This window comes from Calidris pugnax, unplaced genomic scaffold, assembly GCF_001431845.1.
Source record: "Calidris pugnax isolate Ruff unplaced genomic scaffold, ASM143184v1 scaffold55, whole genome shotgun sequence".
Classification (NCBI taxonomy): domain Eukaryota; kingdom Metazoa; phylum Chordata; class Aves; order Charadriiformes; family Scolopacidae; genus Calidris; species Calidris pugnax.
In genome coordinates, this window is record NW_015090832.1 from 4975186 (window position 1) to 4987017 (window position 11832).

The 11832-nt window shown below is 39.1% G+C and overlaps 1 protein-coding gene across 1 annotated transcript in view; it reads left to right on the plus strand.

Moving 5' to 3' along the window:
- Positions 1–2921: 2921 nt before the first annotated feature.
- The window catches only part of ASIP (agouti signaling protein), a 33092-nt gene continuing 24181 nt past the window's right edge, over positions 2922–11832 (plus strand). The window contains exon 1 of the mRNA XM_014941245.1: positions 2922–3007. The gene's annotated coding sequence lies outside the window, so the exon portion shown is untranslated. The remainder of the gene's footprint in view (positions 3008–11832) is intronic.

The window sequence follows — 11832 nt, forward strand, 5'->3', positions numbered from 1 at the left end:
AGGGGAGAGATTGCATCTTATACAGTCAGAATTAAAACTCTTCTAGGGAAAAATTGAGGTTTTGCTTAAACATCAGTGACAAAAACATACCTGTGCCCCTTCTTGGCTTAATTTTCTTCTAATATACAACTTCAGCGGCATGTTTGGTAAATATACAACCAAATTCCCTAGGGGAGATTCACTGTGTAATCACAGTCAGAGGTTTCAGGCAACTGTGAGGAGGCTCCAGCTGGTTCTGGCCAGGCTATATGCTAGCCATATGTTAGGCCAGGTTCAGCCTGATGTAAACCAGATAAACTGAAACAAGACCAAAAAGCAGGGAAAATTCTGAAAAGGAAGACAAATTGCATGGTTTCCCCTTAAAAATGAAATAAGGATTTTACACCGTTACATTTCCAAATGAAACCCCAGTTAAAGTGTAAATTCAGTATTAACCATTCTTGATTCTCTATCTTGACAGCTTACAACAAAAAAATATTTTCATCTGCTGAAAGCCTCACTTTCAGCTATTGAAGATTTTATGTCCAAGAGCCTGTACAGCTTGAAAACTTAAGAAAAAGACCCTAGAAATTTCTTCTCACTGAAATAAAGTCCAAGACTTATACCCATAGTTTCAAGGAGTGTGTTTGTATCTTCACCCTCTGCCCTTCCACCTGGCAGAATTCATTCTGAACCTCTAGTATCCAGCTGTAATGTCCAAGACATTATCCCACCATCTTTTGTTTAAGGCCCCAATCTTTAAGGGTTTATCTGCTTCACGTTGTTTTGTTTTCTTATTTCCTTCTTGGGAAACACTTGAATGAATAGATTGCTTACATGTGTAGCTCCAGTCCCCATACTTAGCATCGGCTGACATGCTCTCACAGCCTGTGTGTGGTACATTCTGGGCTGTGAAAAAGCACAGTTCCCTATGTGCAATGCTTTCAGCCCAGAACTGCTGTCATGCCACTAGCAAAAATAAAAATCAACAAGTTTTGCATGCAGTAAGGACAAGGATAAGGTTTTTAAGACTGCACAATGCTTATTCATGCTTACTAATTGCTTAATAAAAATTTCCATTCAAATAAATATCCTTGCACTTGAGAAAGGCAGAGCTGCAGAAAGGGAAATGCAAGAGGAGAACCTACCCCGGGCCTTGTTAGCAGAGGCAGAAGAACCAGACAAGCTGGTCTTCCAGAAGCAGGACTCCACCAAAGTGTTATCCCCAGCCATCAGGGAAGCAGGAACTGGTTTGGATGCTGTAGCTCCAGACCTCTTCCTCTCCTCTTGTCCTGGCATTCTCATCACCAATATAAGATCCATTTGTTTGCTGTGAAGAACAGCCTCTCCTCCCAGTCCCTGACTCACACAGTGGAGGATGATGACCAGGGAGAAGACAGTGGGAGAAAGGAGTACAGCTCTTGTAGTATTACCTACACCTTTCTCTTCTTTGAGTGTGGCTTGTACAAGCTGAAAGCCTCATGAGTCAGACTGTACAAAATGCCATGGGCTCTTCCACATGCTCCCCAATATGAGAGGCTTTTGGTCACATCTCTGAAGACTCCTGTCAGCAGAGCTCAGGCATGGCCTTGACTGTACATGGCTGCTGTAGAGTGTAGAGCCCACACTTTCCATGTAAGGATGGATGATGCACCACCACCACAGCAGCAGCATGATGCTAACTGTACTTTACAATCACAATATTCATTATGGTAGCTCTGTGCCTCACCCTGCTGCCCCACATGACCAAGTCTGACTCTCTTCTGCAATACTTGACCCCAGAGTGTGCCTGCCCCATCTTCTGTCTCCAGGCCACAACGGTGCCAGAAGTGTGGTCCTTCTCTACTTTAGGAATGGGAAAAGACGAGGAGCTGGATCCAGGCTGCACTCACCCTCCTCTTCCCCTAGCCATTGGTGTTCCTCCGTTTCCTGAGCAAGCACTGGAGCAGAGCTGTAGTACGTATGGGACCAGTGAGTGCCCTGGGGACGGGAGGGAAGGACATACTCTTCTCTTGGGGAAGGAAGAGGCTTCCAATGGTAGAAGGGGGCAAGAGAAAAGCAGCCCCAAGTCCTCAGCTGCACATTGTACTACAAGTCAACGTCATCCTTGGCGGAAGAACGGCAGGGCTAAATCGGAACCTCCTGACAAGGGAACCTCCTGACAAGGGAACCCAGCAAAGAAACCAGCAAGAGGCATTTGCCTCCTCTACAGTCCCTCAAAGCTCATTGACCTGTTTTAAACCCCTACAAATTTGACAGAAACCCAGCACTCAGTGGCTTGATTTTAGTATTGGATGCTCAAAGGTTCCAGTGCTATGTTGCCCACCATTAATGAGGTGAAAAGGCGTCGCTGGCTCTGGAGGCCATGAGACCTCATGCCCCCGGTGGAAACAAAATAACTGGTTACCAAAACTTAATATTTTTTCTTGGCGGGGTGGAGGGGGATGTTTGGAAAAACTGGAAACCCCAGAAACCCCATCAGACCAAATGTTCTGCCCCTTAATGCCTCCAAAAAGGAAGGTATCAAACCAGTAGCCTTCCTTCTATGATGGGTCTGTAAAATTAACCTGCTTATCAAGACAATACTGAATACAGTCTCTAGGCTTTTGCATTCAACTTTTAATAGCTGCCAACACCAAAGGCACAAAACAAGTAACCAACAGGTCACAGCCATAGAAACATAGCCATACATGGTAGAACTGAATTTTTATTATCAGCTGCTTGCTCCTCTGGAAGTGCACACTGGGTCTCCTATGTCTTACGTACATGATATAAGAACTTTTATTATGTAAGTACAAAGGACCACGTGAGGTGGCAGCAGTAGTCCCATTTGACATTGCATTGGATGAGCAAGGAAAAAAAAATGTAACCCTTTCAAAGTACCGCCCCTGCCAACGGGTCTCAGATATTCAATATAAGCAACATCTCTCACATATTTAATCCACTGATTGAAGGTTAACTTCTGATTTATATAAAAAGGAAGCAGAACCTGAATGTTAAAAAAGACAGCGGAGGGACTATAAGAAAGGTATGTGGTAAATGTGTTTGTGGGTTCGTTTCTAATGCAGCTAAAAAAAATATATTGAGCGTATCCTGCTGTCCCTCACTGCCCTGAGGCTGGATCTACAATGCCAGGATGCTTTAATGCTACAGTTATCTCCTTTTTTTCCGGTGGTTTATTTGTAAGAAAAATAGATTTATAGAAAGGCCTTAAAACCTGAGTTACCTAGGAAGCTCTAGATAAATCAAAGGATTTAACAGGATTAGCTTCACTTGACTTGCAGTGAAATTTCTTGCAATGACAAAAACTAGAACTGCCAGTCAATGTACAGCACTTCAGCTATGACTTTCAAATCTGGTTGGAAGTACATTCTCCTCAGCTGCATGCCTGGGGTGAGTAAATTATTTGTTATTTAAGTGGATATTTAGCTTTTATTCATAAATATATATTTTTTTACTGATTCTCTAAATTGCAAAAAAAATCTTTTAGGAAGATATAGCTCCAGGGAGAACTGTAGGTATAATATGGATTTGTTTAGCAAGCTGAAATGAAAATACAGGGACCGGAGAAATCTACAGTTAAAACAATGTTCTTATATGTATGCATAAATAAATACGTGTCATCTACTTTAAATTGATAGCATTGGTCAGTTGAAACATGAAGGATACTAACTAATCACCAGTTTTTTGTGAAATAAAAAAATGAATACATTGAAAAAGGAGACAACAAGTTTTAGTTAAATGAAAATATTAATTTCTGCAACTCTCCTTTATGGGCAAGATAGTGTTTTTTTTATCTTTCAGTTTCCCTTTAGAAATCAGACAGTTAAGGCTTATAAATATATTTTCATGCGAAACATACTTCTACTGCTTTTAGAGTTTTGTCCTGTACTAGCCTCTAATTCTTTATATTGTAGGGGAAAAATAAGTAGTTTCCTCATTGTGGAGAGTTAAATCTTCTTTTCTGTTTCAGGACTGATTTCATTGAACGTTAGATCTTTTTATTAATACATATCCAAAATTTTTTGTTGCCCTTTTTCAGTACTTGCAACTCTTATTTATAAACATTATATATTGTGTATGTTCAGATTAATACAAGATGTTTTTATGATGCACATAAAATTCTGAAACCTGTAAACACGTTAATGGTATTAACAAGGATCAGATGTCCATTGCCTTTCTTGTATAGAAAATAAGAAGGTGGGAGTTCTGACTATTTGAAGAATTTAATGAATAGTTCCTTAAATGTGATGCTTGATTTCATGTGCGTGCACTTTTGTGGCTCTTGCACAAACGCTAAAGAAGTTTTATGCTTTTGCATTAATCCTTGCAAGTTTCCGAGAGCGTTCACTGCATTTCTTGAAGGAGGGCAGCAAGCTCGGATAGTTTTTTTGGAGATCAATTAGATCAACAATCTTCATTGCCACTAGGTTTAAGTTTTCAATGTTAAAAAAGGAAAGAAAAAAAAAAAGGAAGAAAAATTTATGGTAATGCTGGTTTTGTGAGGGATTTTTCCTCCCTTTCAAACTCCTTTGCAACAAAAAACGTACCGACTTATCTGAAAACGTACAATAGTACTACTGAGTATTGACAAAAAGTTGTTGCAACGGACAGAAATGTGGGAACATTAATTGAATATTATGAGGTACGTAATCCTTTTCTATGTTTAGTTAGAAAGTAGATGTGGTAGAAGTATTAAAATTCATTTAGGAGGTTCCAAGATATCAACAGCACAGCCTGTTTTGATGCTTGGATACATCCCTCTAAGCGCAGTAAATCACTAAGGTGTGAAAAATGTTATGACTGTAACATGAATAAACAAAAGCGATGAATGTAGAATGCAAAATAGCTATTTAATTAAAATACTGTATTTCCTTTCATGGGTTGGTCATGACTGTCATTAAGGCTTGTAATTTAAAATGCAAAGAATATAAGAATTCAACGTAAAATATTGAAGCACTTCCCAAACCACATTTATATATCTAGAACATATGTATGCAGTGCACGTATTTGACATTCTGAGGCACAGTCATGCACCGTATATTAGTTTTGCAGTGACCATAAATACAAGCAGGTACTTCAAAGAGTAATGAAAATCCCTTCCCTAAAAACATTTACAGTTTAAAGTCCTGAAAACCTATCGCAGACGTGGTCAGAGCTGAAACAGATGCGACAAGTAGCAAATCTAGAAAATATTACCGGCAATAATTAATGTATGTCTGCCACCTTTAACTTTATGTCACTGTTGCCTCTCTCTTCCCTGCGTGATTCCGAACACTCCACTCTACCTCTTTGGCTCTTGCTCTCTTTATTCTCCCGGCAAATGAAGAAACTTTTAGCGGGGGGGACATCCTCTAATGTTTTATCACTTATTTCTAGGAAAGCAGGAGCAAGACAGACAAATTTATAACACAAATTTGAAATATTTAGCCTTCAGTTAAACCCCTTGCTGATTAAGTATGAAAGTTAAAAAAAAAAAAAGATCAGGATTAGCTGTTCATGGGTGGTTGCTGTTATTAAATAAACATAATGAAAGATGGTATGGATTAATTTTATAAGTTTTTCAATCAATACTTTGCTTAGTGTTGTTCCAATCCAGAAGCTTTGCCATTCCTAATATTTCTATGATCAACATACTCTCTTACTTCTCTTCTCTGAGAGATAAAGCATTTACATTGCAGAGCAAAATCGTTACCTCATGTTGGCCATAATGTTCTGAAAGTTAGGGCAACAGGTAAAGACATAAGGCCAAAGCTGGCAGAAAGACTTTAGAGCATCAGGAGAGTGAAAGACTGACCACGTTATAAATTTCCTAGCAATGAAAAAGAAGGAGGGAAGCTGTGGTAATAACGACCATAGAACATAAACCTGGGGGTGGGTGGCAGGTTTTTACGTTGCATAAACACAGCAGTAAATCCAGCTCTAACCTTTTACTCCTTTGGTCTGCTTCCAGGGAAATAGCGTTCTTTGATTCCTCAGGTCTGAGGATAAACCATTAAATACCAGACCTCTCAAGCCAAAAGGTAAGATATTCTTCTGAAGTGACGTGGCATTATTTTATGTCATGCAGCTACTCACAATATTTTACTCAAAACATGAGTCAGATTGATTTCACTTGCATTCACATGCTTCACTTCTCCAAACTCTAAGGTTTCCTTGAATGTTCACCAAATATGCCCAACTTCTCCACTGCTTATTACAGAAAAACCTCTAATTTTGTAGCAGTGCAGCTCCGCAGAACTAACAGCAAGAGATGTACCACTGAATAATATTATCTTAAACTGCCTTCCACCCATTTTTTTAAAAGCCAGATGTGTGTGAAGTGGTATTTCTGAGGTTTTTGTTATAGAACAGATATAGAACAGATATAATCCATTTCACCAAGTGATGTGTTTTCAGGAGGGATCAGAATCTCATATTCAAGAGAATGAGAAACTTCACTGAGAGTTGATAGACTTTCTGCAAAGGAGCTCTTTCGTGGCTGATCATACTGTTTGAACCCCATCCTATCACGTTGTTTCAGACACTTTGTTACTCTATTTTTAATTATTTTTATCCATTCTGTCATGTATGGATAAGGATTTATTTGCCTGTAGTATTCTGTTCCCTTTTTTAAGTATTAGGTATATGAGCTGCAGATTTCCACTCAGATGTTCCTTTAATAAAAGATTTTTGTTAGTTGCCAGTTATTTCATATTTGCATCCCAGATCTCATTGTATCTGAAAAAAAATATAAAGGTTTCTAATCAGAAAATGCCTGATTAGACATGTCACTGACTTACAGTGATTCAGAAAGCTTCTAAGTGTGGAAATGCGGTAATACGATTTTGCTCAGACAGGGAATCCCATCCTTACACCAAATTGTTCCCCAAAGACTTGTTATTTCTCCTCTTAGAAGGGAGCATCCACAGGTTCATGTGAGTTCTGTAACTGTCCCTTCAGATTGTCCTTCCAGCAAATGCTGCCAGATCACCTGCCGATATTAACATGGCACAGAGGCAGAGAACCTTCTTCCTACCAACACCAGTGACAGCCTTGTAAATAACTGCAACTTTTATTTAAGCTTGGCTTCTGACTTTCATATTCATATAATAAACAGCGTAAGCCAAATTGCAAAGGTTTTCAGAATAGCAATGGTTTCCCAAGAAAAGCATTCATAACTGAGAAAAACATAAATAAATTAGAAGTGCCACATCATTGCACTGTATAAATGAGGTAAAACAGGGATGGATCAGGCTGCTTTTGGTCACACAAACATAAATTCACAATCAAAGAGACACTGCCAAGAGGAGTCTGGTCTCATATACTCATGAAAGACATCAAATCCTATCATAAGGTAGTATGAGGCAGTTAAAAAATATGATCTGTAACTTTCCTCAGGCTATTCCATGGACTTGGCAGATGATGGATGCAGAGTCATCCTTGTCTGAATGGCAAACAGACCATATGTGTAGCCAGAACCTCATGGGAACAGGAGAAAAACCCCTTCTCTTGTCTCATCCCGGTCCTAATGCAGCTAATGACATCTGTGCAGAGGTGCACGGGAGGGGGGCACCAGGTACAGGCAAGAGGTGGAGGTGAAAGAGTTGGGGTGTCACGCAACAGTCTGTCTTGGGGATGAAGGGGACAGTGAGGGAGCCAGAAGAAATTGTGAGGTGATGAAGAGGGTGACAAAATGGGGGGATTGACAGAGAGCAAAAAGCATGGATAATTAAAAGAAAAAAAAAAAGAGAATAAAGGAAAGACAGAAAAGAGAGCCTGAAAACATATCAAAGAGAGGAAAGGGAAACAGTTACATAGGAAAAGAAGTGTGGAAAAACAAATGTCACAGAGGAGTATGTTCATGAGACAGCACAGAAGAGGAAGAAAAGCCAAGATGTGCCAACTATGGAAAGAAGGAAGAAATAAGGGGAAAGAAGGAAAGGCGAAATAAATAAGTTGATTTTTTTGTTGTTGTTGTTGTTTGGCAAACTTACAACAATAGAAAATATAATGAGCCAAACAGGGAGAAAATGAAACACTGGCTGAGATCAGAGAAGAGAAAGACACACAAATGCGCACACACGCCCCAATTTTTTCACAAGGCTACAATGGCTGGTACTGTGAATGCAAACCAGCCTTCCTGCATCATGTCTGACAACCTAAAACATTCTCCAGAATGACAGCTGAGCTCCATTTCAAAGCAGCACAGAACAAATCCCTGGGATTTCTTTCTTTTTTAAATGAGAAAATTAATTGCATCCCATAAATGTCTATAATATAACGAGATGTAAATTCGGTGCCTCAAGGCTAGAAGCTAAGAGCAGAATTTGGCCCTAATTCAGATAACAGCAGTAACCGAAAAATAAGTTTTCCTTTATGGGAAATTTTGACAGAGTTTTTTTTTTATTTCAAATGGAAAAAAAAGAGAAAATCAGAGCATTTTGAACTTGAACATTTGAAATGAAATAAGAACAGTGTTTTCAAAAGAAAGAAAATTGCTGATGCTGTAAATTCCTCTGCAGATATCAGCACATAAAGTTCTGTAACTGAAATTCTTTCAATTGGAAAATTTGGTTGCTGTAAAAGTTTTTTATGTGACAAGCATCAATTTTAACAACTGAGAACATTCCAACCCTCTAAAATTCAAGCAGTTCTACCACTGTGTGTGCTGCTTCATATTCATCACCCAAGAAAACTGAAGCAACAGAAGCAGAGAACAACAAGGGAAAAACATCTGTCCTTTCAAAATCATCAGAAATATTTTCTGTTTCTGCAGGCCTGTCTTCCTCCTGCTGTTCTAGGGTTATTCTCAGAGATATTCCAAGAAGCTACTCAGAGCACCACACAGTTATTTTTGCTTGTTGTGGTCGTCTCCACTTGGTTGCTCAAACATCTGCAACATCTCAAATACATTCAGGTATCTCACAGAAGACACTTTTTTGACCCGCATTTCTGGTTGCTGGACACATCTTCCCTTCATGTGGGACCTCTGTTGGTGTGATCCAGGATCTGAGCTAATGCCCTGGATGCTTTTTGGAAAGCAGAGGCTAAGCCCTGGGTATGTCCTTTATTAGGAACAGAAATCCCTAGAGGTTCTGGGGTATAATTTTGCTCAGAAACGTGATAGTTTCTGAAAAACTTTTTGGTCTTTGCTAGATTTGTCTGTAACAGCTGAGCAACACACAAACTGGGTTTAGTTAGTCAAATTGATGCTGCAAAATTTAGGTCAGGTTATCTACACGCGTTTCAAACCAAATGGGGAAATTAACTTTCCATTCGATGTTCAAAGGATTACAAGTAAAACAACCTATGCATGCATGAGTGCCCCGATCTTCCATGATATGAGTCACATCACTATCTGCATGGTTAAAAAATAACTAATTATCCGTTTATCACCTGGCCAAGTCCTCGTGCACTTTCGCTGGATTGCAAAGCACAGAGGTTTGGCCCCAAATGACTGGTTTCCCATTAAAAACTTAGCTCCTGATCACATCTTTTCACTATTACTGCCATACTACAGCGCCACATATCTCAGTAAAGAATATTAAAAGAGTGTTACAAACATGTGGCTTAGTTACCTCTTTTATTGTGTAACGATGTAAATATTAAATTTTTAATTACTACCTCTTTGAAGGCACTTATAAATTTTTATTTGACTATCAGGGCAGGGAACGGGAAAACACATTTCTTCAAACTTTGTTGCAAAGAGACATCTTGGATGCAGAAGATTTTCTTTGATTTATAAAGTCATTCAGTTTGAAGCAAAAATATTTTAACAGCCCTTTTTCACCCTGGTGGGGTTAAATTTAAATATTGAAAGACTGCATTAGTGCTGTCAGTTTACTGCAGTAGTAATACTCCCTAGCATTACATTTGCATAGTGACATAAAATGCTTATATGTCTTCTGTGAAAAGATGATTTTTGGTCAAATTTTATTCTCCAACTCTAATCATCTCCATGTAAATCTGGAATTCTTGCATTATGACTTAAGTAAAACTACTTTAGTCTCTGCAAAAAAATTAACCTTGAACCAGGAAAACACGGAAGCCCACGGTCACTTCTAAGTGCTTGAATAACTTCACTCACTAACGGATTACGTACATACTTAAAGCATATAGTTATGTGGGTTTTGTCCCCTCAGAGTAATTTTTAAATTCCACTACCATGTTCTGTTCATTGTTCTGCTTTGCTGTGGAAGAGAACCGAAGCTGTAACACTGGAAAAGTAAAACCTCAGTACAAAGATGGAGAAAACAGTTTTTAATGGAGGAAAGCAAAAAAAAAAAAATAAAATCAGCGTACTTATTGAATATACAGACAATACTGTAAGCAACAGGGGTTTCCTAGGAAATCAATCATGACAGATGCTCAGGACAATCATGAGAGCACAATATTTTAAATGAAGCAAAGAAAAAGCTGCAGTCAGTGAAGAGTCGGGATAATTTACTTGAAAGAAACAGTCTGCAGTGTCTTAGTTCCCTCTCAGAAGGAACCTGTGATTAAATAGATGGAAACTGAAAGCACTCAAAAAGAAACAAAACCAAAAAAGCAAAAAGCAACCTCCCAATCTGTTAGTCCCTTAAATCAGAAGTAGTAAAAAAAAAATAATTTTTAAACTTTTGATGTTTACAAAATTTTCCAGTATGTGGGTTGTAAGGAGCGGTTCCAACTCCAACGCAGCGATTCCTCTTGCCCCACGTTTTTTGCAAATGTTTCAAGTCCTGTAAAGTCAGCTCGTGTTACCTCAGTATTGTCTTTCTCACCTAAACTACTGCATTTTGGGAGGCCAGCCGAGAAAAGAAAAAAAAAAAAGAAAAAAAAACCTCCCAAAAGAGGTATTTTTTCCAACCCGGGAGCAGCTCTGATGAGATCCCTCAGGATTTCATCAAGGCTGCTCCCGGGTTACCACTAAAAAACTGTCTTTATAAAGATAGAATTGCAATCACAGTGAGAAATGCAAAGAGGCTGCAGTTTTATTCTGTACCGGGGCCTTTTCCACCTCCATCATATTTTATTATAAGAACCCTCTTGAGGCTGTTAAATCAAATTTGATCATCTGGCTTCTAAAAACCCATTGACACTCTGTCTTTCACTCCAGCCTGAGACGTGCGGTGCCCTAGGCTGCAAACACGAGCCGTCTTGTCAGCGGCTAAATAGCTCAACGATTACTTATTTCTATCTATCTATCCCCTTGCACAGAACTTAAACAAGTAGGCATAAAAAAAATAAAAACCAACCCCATGGCACACATGACACGCAGATGGCTGTAAAATAGCCACCAAAAATTATTAATATATCATTGAAATGTATAATTAAGCTCTTGAAATTATAAAGGGACATTTGATACGTTTTGAATAATTGTGTCCACATTCTGCTAAATTCATCTGGGTTTGGTACACAGCGATATCAAGTTCGGGGAAAAAGCCTCTCTCCTCCACTACGATCTTACTTTTCGCTATCTCATTGGAGTGGAGTCAATCAGTGAAAAACTCTGCTATTTTCATGCTTCGGAAACTGCTGAGGAGCTGCTCGTGCACATGCCCAGCATTTATAACGATCCCTCTCGGGAGCGAGCCTGCCAGATACAGAAACTCCCGGTAACGAGCCCTAAACAAGCACTAAAGAGCACAACAGATTTATTTTTATTTTTTTTTTTTTTAAATCAGCAAGTCTTTTTCAGTTTTCCCCTTGTTAGGTACCTTTTTCTACCTGAGCGACAGAAAAAAACTTAGCTGCCATCAGCAGAAAATATCTCTGCCTGAAGACTGCTGGATCGGGACCGTCCCTACGGTTTTCAAATGGGGAGAAAAAGGAGGGGCTGAGGGTCAACTTCCCACCAGATTTTTTTTCAGAGCAAGAGTGAAAGAGAGA